The 13,987-nt window shown below is 46.1% G+C and overlaps 8 non-coding genes across 8 annotated transcripts; all 8 read right to left on the minus strand.

The window, feature by feature from the left end:
- Positions 1-443: 443 nt before the first annotated feature.
- Positions 444-516, minus strand: trnak-cuu (transfer RNA lysine (anticodon CUU)). Its single transcript has one exon. It is a non-coding gene; the product is annotated as a tRNA-Lys (tRNA).
- A 3,213-nt stretch (positions 517-3,729) lies between these two features.
- On the minus strand, positions 3,730-3,802 carry trnak-cuu (transfer RNA lysine (anticodon CUU)). The gene has a single exon. It is a non-coding gene; the product is annotated as a tRNA-Lys (tRNA).
- Positions 3,803-4,261: 459 nt separating this feature from the next.
- Positions 4,262-4,368, minus strand: trnaf-aaa (transfer RNA phenylalanine (anticodon AAA)). The gene is made up of 2 exons: positions 4,331-4,368; positions 4,262-4,306 (listed from the first exon to the last, which is right to left on the minus strand). It is a non-coding gene; the product is annotated as a tRNA-Phe (tRNA).
- Positions 4,369-6,999: 2,631 nt separating this feature from the next.
- On the minus strand, positions 7,000-7,072 carry trnak-cuu (transfer RNA lysine (anticodon CUU)). Its single transcript has one exon. It is a non-coding gene; the product is annotated as a tRNA-Lys (tRNA).
- Positions 7,073-9,240: 2,168 nt separating this feature from the next.
- Positions 9,241-9,313, minus strand: trnak-cuu (transfer RNA lysine (anticodon CUU)). Its single transcript has one exon. It is a non-coding gene; the product is annotated as a tRNA-Lys (tRNA).
- A 476-nt stretch (positions 9,314-9,789) lies between these two features.
- Positions 9,790-9,896, minus strand: trnal-caa (transfer RNA leucine (anticodon CAA)). The gene is made up of 2 exons: positions 9,859-9,896; positions 9,790-9,834 (listed from the first exon to the last, which is right to left on the minus strand). It is a non-coding gene; the product is annotated as a tRNA-Leu (tRNA).
- A 2,631-nt stretch (positions 9,897-12,527) lies between these two features.
- Positions 12,528-12,600, minus strand: trnak-cuu (transfer RNA lysine (anticodon CUU)). Its single transcript has one exon. It is a non-coding gene; the product is annotated as a tRNA-Lys (tRNA).
- Positions 12,601-13,076: 476 nt separating this feature from the next.
- Positions 13,077-13,183, minus strand: trnal-caa (transfer RNA leucine (anticodon CAA)). Its single transcript has 2 exons — positions 13,146-13,183; positions 13,077-13,121 (listed from the first exon to the last, which is right to left on the minus strand). It is a non-coding gene; the product is annotated as a tRNA-Leu (tRNA).
- Between the last annotated feature and the right edge of the window lie 804 nt (positions 13,184-13,987).

The raw sequence follows: 13,987 nt of genomic DNA on the forward strand, positions 1-13,987 counted from the left end.
TATTTCCATCCTTATCATTAATCACCCTAACCTGCTGCACATCCTTCCCATCTGTGTCTCTTAGTCTGGCCAACCTGAACAAATCCACCTCTCCCTCTTTAGTGTCCAACCTAGCATACAAGTCCTCATATGCTCTTTGCCACCTCTACCTTCACCTTACGCTGCATCTCCCTGTACTCTTGTCGACTCTCTTCAGTCCTCGCAGTGTCCCACTTCTTCTTAGCTAACCTTTTTCTCTGTATACACTCCTGAAGTTCCTCGTTCTGCCGCCAAATCACCTTGTCCACTTTCCTCTTTCCAGATGACACACCGAGTACCCTCGGTGTTCCCTATGAAAGTCCCCCAGTGACTTTCATTTTCAGCTGTACAAGAAATCAAGTTGTTCTGCAGTTTTTGTGTTGGTCCCACATCTTCTCCAGTGTGGCCATAATCAAAAAAGACCCCGCCCAACGTGGGGCTCGAACCCACGACCCTGAGATTAAGAGTCTCATGCTCTACCGACTGAGCTAGCCGGGCCGCTAAAAGGACACCTGAAAAGACCCTTTGACCCTCAATAAAGCAACATTTTTCCAGGCGTGTTTAAGCAAAGTCCCACTCTGTTTCAGCAATCAATTTTAGATCAGCTGCAACTATTTAGCCGTTTGTTTTCTGCATCTTCCTCCAGACAGTAAGTCTTAAGCTTGGAATAAATTGCTTCGAACTAATCGTTTGCATGCACATCATGGCCACCTCACTTGACGTGAGTTGATGTGGAGGGTCAGTTGTGCGCGTGGTCAGAAATTACTGCCAGGAGTGCCCGAGGTGCATTCTCGTAAGAATGTTGCGGCAGCATTATCTCAGCAGCACAATGGTATATGGTAGAGAAGGATTATGCAATAGTGTTGCCATGTCTTTTGCTTTGTGCAACAAAAGACAATCACGAGTTGTTAAAGTTTTCAAAGTTGTTCAATACAAATATGTCTAAATCATTAGCAACATGCAGATAAAAGTAATGTCAGGAGTGGGATTTGAACCCACTCCTCCACTGGAGACCAGAAGTCCCTTTGGGGAAGGAGTTCTTCCTTGTGTCTGGCGCCTTAGACCGCTCGGCCATCCTGACAGCCGTTGGTGGGCGCAGACTCTTTAGGACAGTGGAACTAAGTCATTAGGTTGTTATTCTCTAATTCAATCAACATACTCGAGGTGTTCTTGAGGAAAGTCTCAATTTGTTGTAATACTCACCTTTGTCTCAGCTGGAAAGGGCCGTCAGTCGGGACTTTGCGCAACTTATGACAGTGTAATGAAGTGAGTGAAGCTCTTGTTTGTGAGTTTAGTGGGTTTCAGTTGGAGTGTTGGTTAGATGATCGATATTGTTTGGCAAAACGTTTGTACGGGTAGCCAAGTCTGGCTGCAGTTGCAGCTGGATTTTCTGAATTGCTACTTTTTCGAAAACCTCAGCATCCATCGTAGGGCTTGCAGCCTTTTGTTACGCTTATGCACAGTTTGAGAAAGCTGATTGGAAACATGGTTACGTGTATAAACGACAATAAAATTGCGGTACTCCGAGTGGTATCTAGTCGGGTAAAGTCGGTTTCCATATCCCAATTTGTGAAATCACCTCCCCTGAGAAAGCCGACTGTAATTTGGCTAATTTACTGTCTGTAATTGCAGGAAGTGACTTTCAATTTCACCTGTACAAAAAATCAAGGTTTTGTGCAGTTTCAGTGTTGGTCCCAGATCTTATCCAGTGTGGCCGTATTAAAAGCACCACACATAACGTGTGGCTCGAACCCACGACCCTGAGATTAAAAGTCTCATGCTCTACCGCCTGAGCTAGCCGGGCCTCAAAGAGGACCCTGAAAAGACCCTTTGACCTTCAATGAGCAACATATTTCCAGGCGTCTTTGAGCAAAGTCCCACTATATTTCACTAATCGCTCTTAGATCAGCTGCAACTATTTAGCCGTTTGTTTTCTGCAACTTCCTCCAGACAGTAAGTCTTAAGCTTGGAGTATATTGCTTTGAACTAACCGTTTGTCCTCATTCTTGATCCTGTCCATCCTCGTTACTCCCAAAGAGAACCTCAACATCTTAAGCTCTGCTACCTCCAGCTCTGCCTCCTGTGTTTTCTTTAGTGCCGCTGTCTCTAAGCCGAAGGACATCGCTGGTCTCACCACTGTCTTGAGACGGTGGCTTCCTTTCATTCTCGCTGACACTCTTTTATCACACAACCCACCTGACACTTTTGTCCACCCGTTCCAACCTGATTGCAGTCGCCTCTTCACCTCTTTTCCACACTCTCCGTTGCTCTGAACCGTTGACCCTAAGTACTTAAAGTCCTGCACCTTCTTCACCTCTGCCCCCTGTAACCTCACCGTTCCACCTGGGTCCCTCTCATTGACACACATCTCAGTTTTCCAGAGCAGACCTCCATCTCTCTAGATTTTCCTCCACCTGCTCCCTGTTCTCACTACAAATCACAATGTCATCCGCAAACATCATAGTCCACGGAGATTCCAGTCTAACCTCATCTGTCAGCCTGTCCGCCACCAGAGCAAGGAAGAAGGGGCTCTGAGCCGATCCTTGATGCAGACCCACCGCCACCTTGAACTCCTCTGTCACATCTACAGCACACCTCACCGCGGTCTTACAGCTTTCATACATGTCCTCCATCACTCTAACATACTTCTCTGCCACTCCAGAATTCCTCATACAATACCACAGCTCCTCTCTCGGCACCCTGTCATACGCTTTCTCTAAGTCTACGAAGACACAATGCAACTCCCCATGACCTTCTCTGTATTTCTCCATCGGCATCCTCAAAGCAAATACTTCATCTGTTGGACTCTTTCTAGGCATGAAACCATATTGCTCACCTCTGCCCTTAGCCTAGCTTCCACTACTATTTCCCACAACTTCATTGTGTGGCTCATCAACTTTCTTCCTCTGTAGTTGCCACAGCTCTGCTCATCTCCCTTGTTCTTAAAAATGGGCACCAGTACACTTCTCCTCCAGTCCTCGAACCTCCTCTCACTCTCCAAGATCTTGTTAAACAAACTAGTCAGAAACTCTACTGCCACCTCTCCTAGACACTTTCATACCTCCACAGGTATGTCATCAGGACCCGCTGCCTTTCCACTCTTCATCCCCTTCAACGTCCTCCTCACTTCACTCTTACTAATCTTGGCTACTTCCTGCTCCACACCAGTCACCTCTTCTACTCTTTGTTCCCTTTCATTTTCCTCATTGATTAACTCTTAAAAAGTTCTCCTTCCATCTTCCCATCACAATCCTGGCACCTGTCAATTTTTTTCCATCCTTATCGTTAATCACCCTAACCTGCTGCACATCCTTCCCATCTCTGTCTCTTAGTCTGGCCAACCTGAACAAATCCACCCCTCCCTCTTTAGTGTCCAACCTAGCATACAAGTCCTCATATGCTCTTTGCCACCTCTACCTTCACCTTACGCTGCATCTCCCGGTACTCTTGTCGACTCTCTTCAGTCCTCGCAGTGTCCCACTTCTTCTTAGCTAACCTTTTTCTCTGTATACACTCCTGAAGTTCCTCGTTCTGCCGCCAAATCACCTTGTCCACTTTCCTCTTTCCAGATGACACACCGAGTACCCTCGGTGTTCCCTATGAAAGTCCCCCAGTGACTTTCATTTTCAGCTGTACAAGAAATCAAGTTGTTCTGCAGTTTTTGTGTTGGTCCCAGATCTTCTCCAGTGTGGCCATAATCAAAAAAGTCCCCGCCCAACGTGGGGCTCGAACCCACGACCCTGAGATTAAGAGTCTCATGCTCTACCGACTGAGCTAGCCGGGTCTCTAAAAGGACACCTGAAAAGACCCTTTGACCCTCAATAAAGCAACATTTTTCCAGGCGTGTTTAAGCAAAGTCCCACTCTGTTTCAGCAATCACTTTTAGATCAGCTGCAACTATTTAGCCGTTTGATTTCTGCATCTTCCTCCAGACAGTAAGTCTTAGGCTTGGAATAAATTGCTTCGAACTAATCGTTTGCATGCACATCATGGCCACCTCACTTGACGTGAGTTGATGTGGAGGGTCAGTTGTGCGCGTGGTCAGAAATTACTGCCAGGAGTGCCCGAGGTGCATTCTCGTAAGAAAGTTGCGGCACAATGGTATATGGTAGAGAAGGATTATGCAATAGTGTTGCCATGTCTTTTGCTTTGTGCAACAAAAGACAATCACGAGTTGTTAAAGTTTTCAAAGTTGTTCAATACAATTATGTCTAAATCATTAGCAACATGCAGATAAAAGTAATGTCAGGAGTGGGATTTGAACCCACGCCTCCACTGGAGACCAGAAGTCCCTTTGGGGAAGGAGTTCTTCCTTTAGTCTGGCGCTTTAGACCGCTCGGCCACCCTGACAGCCGTTGGTGGGCGCCGACTCTTTAGGACAGTGGAAGTAAGTCATTAGGTTGTTATTCTCTAATTCAATCAACATACTCGAGGTGTTCTTGAGGAAAGTCTCAATTTGTTGTAATACTCACCTTTGTCTCAGCTGGAAAGGGCCGTCAGTCGGGACTTTGCGCAACTTATGACAGTGTAATGAAGTGAGTGAAGCTCTTGTTTGTGAGTTTAGTGGGTTTCAGTTGGAGTGTTGGTTAGATGATCGATATTGTTTGGCAAAACGTTTGTACGGGTAGCCAAGTCTGGCTGCAGTTGCAGCTGGATTTTCTGAATTGCTACTTTTTCGAAAACCTCAGCATCCATCGTAGGGCTTGCAGCCTTTTGTTACGCTTATGCACAGTTGGAGAAAGCTGATTGGAAACATGGTTACGTGTATAAACGACAACAAAATTGCGGTACTCCGACTGGTATCTAGTCGGGTAAAGTCGGTTTCCATATCCCAATTTGTGAAATCACCTCCCCTGAGAAAGCCGACTGTAATTTGGCTACTTTACTGTGTGTAATTGCAGGAAGTGACTTTCATTTTCAGCTGTACAAGAAATCAAGGTTTTGTGGAGTTTTAATGTTGGTCCCAGATCTTATCCAGTGTGGCCGTATTAAAAGCACCACACATAACGTGGGGCTAGAACCCACGACCCTGAGATTAAAACTCTCATGCTCTACTGCCTGAGCTAGCTAGGCCTCAAAGAGGACCCTGAAAAGACCCTTTGACCTTCAATGAAGCAACATATTTCCAGGCGTCTTTGAGCAAAGTCCCACTTTGTTTCAGCAATCGCTCTTACATCAGCTGCAACTATTTAGCCAGTTGTTTTCTGCAACTTCCTCCAGACAGTAAGTCTTAGGCTTGGAGTATATTGCTTTGAACTAACCGTTTGTCCTCATTCTTGATCCTGTCCATCCTCGTTATTCCCAAAGAGAACCTCAACATCTTAAGCTCTGCTACCTCCAGCTCTGCCTCCTGTGTTTTCTTTAGTGCCGCTGTCTCTAAGCCGAAGAACATCGCTGGTCTCACCACTGTCTTGAGACGGTGGCTTCCTTTCATTCTCGCTGACACTCTTTTATCACACAACCCACCTGACACTTTTGTCCACCCGTTCCAACCTGATTGCAGTCGCCTCTTCATCTCTTTTCCACACTCTCCGTTGCTCTGAACCGTTGACCCTAAGTACTTAAAGTCCTGCACCTTCTTCACCTCTGCCCCCTGTAACCTCACCGTTCCACCTGGGTCCCTCTCATTGACACACATCTCAGTTTTCCAGAGCAGACCTCCATCTCTCTAGATTTTCCTCCACCAGCTCCCTGTTCTCACTACAAATCACAATGCCATCCGCAAACATCATAGTCCACGGAGATTCCAGTCTAACCTTATCTGTCAGCCTGTCCGCCACCAGAGCAAGGAAGAAGGGGCTCAGAGCCGATCCTTGATGCAGACCCACCGCCACCTTGAACTCCTCTGTCACATCTACAGCACACCTCACCACGGTCTTACAGCTTTCATACATGTCCTCCATCACTCTAACATACTTCTCTGCCACTCCAGAATTCCTCATACAATACCACAGCTCCTCTCTCGGCACCCTGTCATACGCTTTCTCTAAGTCTACGAAGACACAATGCAACTCCCCATGACCTTCTCTGTATTTCTCCATCGGCATCCTCAAAGCAAATACTTCATCTGTTAGACTCTTTCTAGGCATGAAACCATATTGCTCACCTCTGCCCTTAGCCTAGCTTCCACTACTATTTCCCACAACTTCATTGTGTGGCTCATCAACTTTATTCCTCTGTAGTTGCCACAGCTCTGCTCATCTCCCTTGTTCTTAAAAATGGGCACCAGTACACTTCTCCTCCAGTCCTCGAACCTCCTCTCACTCTCCAAGATCTTGTTAAACAAACTAGTCAGAAACTCTACTGCCACCTCTCCTAGACACTTTCATACCTCCACAGGTATGTCATCAGGACCCGCTGCCTTTCCACTCTTCATCCTCTTCAACATCCTCCTCACTTCACTCTTACTAATCTTGGCTACTTCCTGCTCCACACCAGTCACCTCTTCTACTCTTTGTTCCCTTTCATTTTCCTCATTGATTAACTCTTAAAAAGTTCTCCTTCCATCTTCCCATCACAATCCTGGCACCTGTCAATTTATTTCCATCCTTATCGTTAATCACCCTAACCTGCTGCACATCCTTCCCATCTCTGTCTCTTAGTCTGGCCAACCTGAACAAATCCACCTCTCCCTCTTTAGTGTCCAACCTAGCATACAAGTCCTCATATGCTCTTTGCCACCTCTTCCTTCACCTTACGCTGCATCTCCCGGTACTCTTGTCGACTCTCTTCAGTCCTCGCAGTGTCCCACTTCTTCTTAGCTAACCTTTTTCTCTGTATACACTCCTGAAGTTCCTCGTTCTGCCGCCAAATCACCTTGTCCACTTTCCTCTTTCCAGATGAGACACCGAGTACCCTCGGTGTTCCCTATGAAAGTCCCCCAGTGACTTTCATTTTCAGCTGTACAAGAAATCAAGTTGTTCTGCAGTTTTTGTGTTGGTCCCAGATCTTCTCCAGTGTGGCCATAATCAAAAATGACCCCGCCCAACGTGGGGCTCGAACCCACGACCCTGAGATTAAGAGTCTCATGCTCTACCGACTGAGCTAGCCGGGCCGCTAAAAGGACACCTGAAAAGACCCTTTGACCCTCAATAAAGCAACATTTTTCCAGGCGTGTTTAAGCAAAGTCCCACTCTGTTTCAGCAATCACTTTTAGATCAGCTGCAACTATTTAGCCGTTTGATTTCTGTATCTTCCTCCAGACAGTAAGTCTTAGGCTTGGAATAAATTGCTTCGAACTAATCGTTTGCATGCACATCATGGCCACCTCACTTGACGTGAGTTGATGTGGAGGGTCAGTTGTGCGCGTGGTCAGAAATTACTGCCAGGAGTGCCCGAGGTGCATTCTCGTAAGAATGTTGCGGCAGCATTATCTCAGCAGCACAATGGTATATGGTAGAGAAGGATTATGCAATAGCTTTCTCTAAGTCTACGAAGACACAATGCAACTCCCCATGACCTTCTCTGTATTTCTCCATCGGCATCCTCAAAGCAAATACTTCATCTGTTGGACTCTTTCTAGGCATGAAACCATATTGCTCACCTCTGCCCTTAGCCTAGCTTCCACTACTATTTCCCACAACTTCATTGTGTGGCTCATCAACTTTATTCCTCTGTAGTTGCCACAGCTCTGCTCATCTCCCTTGTTCTTAAAAATGGGCACCAGTACACTTCTCCTCGATTTTCGATTTTCTGAATTGCTACTTTTTCGAAAACCTCATCATCCATCGTAGGGCTTGCAGCCTTTTGTTACGCTTATGCACAGTTTGAGAAAGCTGATTGGAAACTTGGTTACGTGTATAAACGACAACAAAATTGCGGTACTCCGAGTGGTATCTAGTCGGGTAAAGTCGGTTTCCATATCCCAATTTGTGAAATCACCTCCCCTGAGAAAGCCGACTGTAATTTGGCTACTTTACTGTGTGTAATTGCAGGAAGTGACTTTCATTTTCAGCTGTACAAGAAATCAAGGTTTTGTGGAGTTTTAGTGTTGGTCCCAGATCTTATCCAGTGTGGCCGTATTAAAAGCACCACACATAACATGGGGCTCGAACCCACGACCCTGAGATTAAAACTCTCATGCTCTACCACCTGAGCTAGCCGGGCCTCACTGCAGTCTTACAGCTTTCATACATGTCCTCCATCACTCTAACATACTTCTCTGCCACTCCAGAATTCCTCATACAATACCACAGCTCCTCTCTCGGCACCCTGTCATACGCTTTCTCTAAGTCTACGAAGACACAATGCAACTCCCCATGACCTTCTCTGTATTTCTCCATCGGCATCCTCAAAGCAAATACTTCATCTGTTGGACATTTTCTAGGCATGAAACCATATTGCTCACCTCTGCCCTTAGCCTAGCTTCCACTACTATTTCCCACAACTTCATTGTGTGGCTCATCAACTTTCTTCCTCTGTAGTTGCCACAGCTCTGCTCATCTCCCTTGTTCTTAAAAATGGGCACCAGTACACTTCTCCTCCAGTCCTCGGCCCTCCTCTCACTCTCCAAGATCTTGTTAAACAAACTAGTCAGAAACTCTACTGCCACCTCTCCTAGACACTTTCATACCTCCACAGGTATGTCATCAGGACCCGCTGCCTTTCCACTCTTCATCCTCTTCAACGTCCTCCTCACTTCACTCTTACTAATCTTGGCTACTTACTGCTCCACACCAGTCACCTCTTCTACTCTTTGTTCCCTTTCATTTTCCTCATTGATTAACTCTTAAAAAGTTCTCCTTCCATCTTCCCATCACAATCCTGGCACCTGTCAATTTATTTCCATCCTTATCATTAATCACCCTAACCTGCTGCACATCCTTCCCATCTGTGTCTCTTAGTCTGGCCAACCTGAACAAATCCACCTCCCCCTCTTTAGTGTCCAACCTAGCATACAAGTCCTCATATGCTCTTTGCCACCTCTACCTTCACCTTACACTGCATCTCCCTGTTCTCTTGTCGACTCTCTTCAGTCCTTGCAGTGTCCCACTTCTTCTTAGCTAACCTTTTTCTCTGTATACACTCCTGAAGTTCCTCGTTCTGCCGCCAAATCACCTTGTCCACTTTCCTCTTTCCAGATGACACACCGAGTACCCTCGGTGTTCCCTATGAAAGTCCCCCAGTGACTTTCATTTTCAGCTGTACATGAAATCAAGTTGTTCTGCAGTTTTTGTGTTGGTCCCAGATCTTCTCCAGTGTGGCCATAATCAAAAAAGGCCCCGCCCAACGTGGGGCTTGAACCCACGACCATGAGATTAAGAGTCTCATGCTCTACCGACTGAGCTAGCCGGGCCGCTAAAAGGACACCTGAAAAGACCCTTTGACCCTCAATAAAGCAACATTTTTCCAGGCGTGTTTAAGCAAAGTCCCACTCTGTTTCAGCAATCAATTTTAGATCAGCTGCAACTATTTAGCCGTTTGTTTTCTGCATCTTCCTCCAGACAGTAAGTCTTAAGCTTGGAATAAATTGCTTCGAACTAATCGTTTGCATGCACATCATGGCCACCTCACTTGACGTGAGTTGATGTGGAGGGTCAGTTGTGCGCGTGGTCAGAAATTACTGCCAGGAGTGCCCGAGGTGCATTCTCGTAAGAATGTTGCGGCAGCATTATCTCAGCAGCACAATGGTATATGGTAGAGAAGGATTATGCAATAGTGTTGCCATGTCTTTTGCTTTGTGCAACAAAAGACAATCACGAGTTGTTAAAGTTTTCAAAGTTGTTCAATACAAATATGTCTAAATCATTAGCAACATGCAGATAAAAGTAATGTCAGGAGTGGGATTTGAACCCACGCCTCCACTGGAGACCAGAAGTCCCTTTGGGGAAGGAGTTCTTCCTTGAGTCTGGCGCCTTAGACCGCTCGGCCATCCTGACAGCCGTTGGTGGGCGCCGACTCTTTAGGACAGTGGAACTAAGTCATTAGGTTGTTATTCTCTAATTCAATCAACATACTCGAGGTGTTCTTGAGGAAAGTCTCAATTTGTTGTAATACTCACCTTTGTCTCAGCTGGAAAGGGCCGTCAGTCGGGACTTTGCGCAACTTATGACAGTGTAATGAAGTGAGTGAAGCTCTTGTTTGTGAGTTTAGTGGGTTTCAGTTGGAGTGTTGGTTAGATGATCGATATTGTTTGGCAAAACGTTTGTACGGGTAGCCAAGTCTGGCTGCAGTTGCAGCTGGATTTTCTGAATTGCTACTTTTTCGAAAACCTCAGCATCCATCGTAGGGCTTGCAGCCTTTTGTTACGCTTATGCACAGTTGGAGAAAGCTGATTGGAAACATGGTTACGTGTATAAACGACAACAAAATTGCGGTACTCCGACTGGTATCTAGTCGGGTAAAGTCGGTTTCCATATCCCAATTTGTGAAATCACCTCCCCTGAGAAAGCCGACTGTAATTTGGCTACTTTACTGTGTGTAATTGCAGGAAGTGACTTTCATTTTCAGCTGTACAAGAAATCAAGGTTTTGTGGAGTTTTAATGTTGGTCCCAGATCTTATCCAGTGTGGCCGTATTAAAAGCACCACACATAACGTGGGGCTAGAACCCACGACCCTGAGATTAAAACTCTCATGCTCTACTGCCTGAGCTAGCTAGGCCTCAAAGAGGACCCTGAAAAGACCCTTTGACCTTCAATGAAGCAACATATTTCCAGGCGTCTTTGAGCAAAGTCCCACTTTGTTTCAGCAATCGCTCTTACATCAGCTGCAACTATTTAGCCAGTTGTTTTCTGCAACTTCCTCCAGACAGTAAGTCTTAGGCTTGGAGTATATTGCTTTGAACTAACCGTTTGTCCTCATTCTTGATCCTGTCCATCCTCGTTACTCCCAAAGAGAACCTCAACATCTTAAGCTCTGCTACCTCCAGCTCTGCCTCCTGTGTTTTCTTTAGTGCCGCTGTCTCTAAGCCGAAGAACATCGCTGGTCTCACCACTGTCTTGAGACGGTGGCTTCCTTTCATTCTCGCTGACACTCTTTTATCACACAACCCACCTGACACTTTTGTCCACCCGTTCCAACCTGATTGCAGTCGCCTCTTCATCTCTTTTCCACACTCTCCGTTGCTCTGAACCGTTGACCCTAAGTACTTAAAGTCCTGCACCTTCTTCACCTCTGCCCCCTGTAACCTCACCGTTCCACCTGGGTCCCTCTCATTGACACACATCTCAGTTTTCCAGAGCAGACCTCCATCTCTCTAGATTTTCCTCCACCAGCTCCCTGTTCTCACTACAAATCACAATGCCATCCGCAAACATCATAGTCCACGGAGATTCCAGTCTAACCTTATCTGTCAGCCTGTCCGCCACCAGAGCAAGGAAGAAGGGGCTCAGAGCCGATCCTTGATGCAGACCCACCGCCACCTTGAACTCCTCTGTCACATCTACAGCACACCTCACCACGGTCTTACAGCTTTCATACATGTCCTCCATCACTGTAACATACTTCTCTGCCACTCCAGAATTCCTCATACAATACCACAGCTCCTCTCTCGGCACCCTGTCATACGCTTTCTCTAAGTCTACGAAGACACAATGCAACTCCCCATGACCTTCTCTGTATTTCTCCATCGGCATCCTCAAAGCAAATACTTCATCTGTTAGACTCTTTCTAGGCATGAAACCATATTGCTCACCTCTGCCCTTAGCCTAGCTTCCACTACTATTTCCCAAAACTTCATTGTGTGGCTCATCAACTTTATTCCTCTGTAGTTGCCACAGCTCTGCTCATCTCCCTTGTTCTTAAAAATGGGCACCAGTACACTTCTCCTCCAGTCCTCGGCCCTCCTCTCACTCTCCAAGATCTTGTTAAACAAACTAGTCAGAAACTCTACTGCCACCTCTCCTAGACACTTTCATACCTCCACAGGTATGTCATCAGGACCCGCTGCCTTTCCACTCTTCATCCTTTTCAACGTCATCCTCACTTCACTCTTACTAATCTTGGCTACTTCCTGCTCCACACCAGTCACCTCTTCTACTCTTTGTTCCCTTTCATTTTCCTCATTGATTAACTCTTAAAAAGTTCTCCTTCCATCTTCCCATCACAATCCTGGCACCTGTCAATTTATTTTCATCCTTATCGTTAATCACCCTAACCTGCTGCACATCCTTCCCATCTCTGTCTCTTAGTCTGGCCAACCTGAACAAATCCACCTCTCCCTCTTTAGTGTCCAACCTAGCATACAAGTCCTCATATGCTCTTTGCCACCTCTACCTTCACCTTACGCTGCATCTCCCTGTACTCTTGTCGACTCTCTTCAGTCCTCGCAGTGTCCCACTTCTTCTTAGCTAACCTTTTTCTCTGTATACACTCCTGAAGTTCCTCGTTCTGCCGCCAAATCACCTTGTCCACTTTCCTCTTTCCAGATGACACACCGAGTACCCTCGGTGTTCCCTATGAAAGTCCCCCAGTGACTTTCATTTTCAGCTGTACAAGAAATCAAGTTGTTCTGCAGTTTTTGTGTTGGTCCCACATCTTCTCCAGTGTGGCCATAATCAAAAAAGACCCCGCCCAACGTGGGGCTCGAACCCACGACCCTGAGATTAAGAGTCTCATGCTCTACCGACTGAGCTAGCCGGGCCGCTAAAAGGACACCTGAAAAGACCCTTTGACCCTCAATAAAGCAACATTTTTCCAGGCGTGTTTAAGCAAAGTCCCACTCTGTTTCAGCAATCAATTTTAGATCAGCTGCAACTATTTAGCCGTTTGTTTTCTGCATCTTCCTCCAGACAGTAAGTCTTAAGCTTGGAATAAATTGCTTCGAACTAATCGTTTGCATGCACATCATGGCCACCTCACTTGACGTGAGTTGATGTGGAGGGTCAGTTGTGCGCGTGGTCAGAAATTACTGCCAGGAGTGCCCGAGGTGCATTCTCGTAAGAATGTTGCGGCAGCATTATCTCAGCAGCACAATGGTATATGGTAGAGAAGGATTATGCAATAGTGTTGCCATGTCTTTTGCTTTGTGCAACAAAAGACAATCACGAGTTGTTAAAGTTTTCAAAGTTGTTCAATACAAATATGTCTAAATCATTAGCAACATGCAGATAAAAGTAATGTCAGGAGTGGGATTTGAACCCACTCCTCCACTGGAGACCAGAAGTCCCTTTGGGGAAGGAGTTCTTCCTTGAGTCTGGCGCCTTAGACCGCTCGGCCATCCTGACAGCCGTTGGTGGGCGCAGGCTCTTTAGGACAGTGGAACTAAGTCATTAGGTTGTTATTCTCTAATTCAATCAACATACTCGAGGTGTTCTTGAGGAAAGTCTCAATTTGTTGTAATACTCACCTTTGTCTCAGCTGGAAAGGGCCGTCAGTCGGGACTTTGCGCAACTTATGACAGTGTAATGAAGTGAGTGAAGCTCTTGTTTGTGAGTTTAGTGGGTTTCAGTTGGAGTGTTGGTTAGATGATCGATATTGTTTGGCAAAACGTTTGTACGGGTAGCCAAGTCTGGCTGCAGTTGCAGCTGGATTTTCTGAATTGCTACTTTTTCGAAAACCTCAGCATCCATCGTAGGGCTTGCAGCCTTTTGTTACGCTTATGCACAGTTTGAGAAAGCTGATTGGAAACATGGTTACGTGTATAAACGACAATAAAATTGCGGTACTCCGAGTGGTATCTAGTCGGGTAAAGTCGGTTTCCATATCCCAATTTGTGAAATCACCTCCCCTGAGAAAGCCGACTGTAATTTGGCTAATTTACTGTCTGTAATTGCAGGAAGTGACTTTCAATTTCACCTGTACAAAAAATCAAGGTTTTGTGCAGTTTCAGTGTTGGTCCCAGATCTTATCCAGTGTGGCCGTATTAAAAGCACCACACATAACGTGTGGCTCGAACCCACGACCCTGAGATTAAAAGTCTCATGCTCTACCGCCTGAGCTAGCCGGGCCTCAAAGAGGACCCTGAAAAGACCCTTTGACCTTCAATGAGCAACATATTTCCAGGCGTCTTTGAGCAAAGTCCCACTATA

The sequence above is a fragment of the Channa argus genome, unplaced genomic scaffold (genome assembly GCF_033026475.1).
Source record: "Channa argus isolate prfri unplaced genomic scaffold, Channa argus male v1.0 Contig060, whole genome shotgun sequence".
NCBI classification, from domain to species: Eukaryota; Metazoa; Chordata; class Actinopteri; order Anabantiformes; family Channidae; genus Channa; species Channa argus.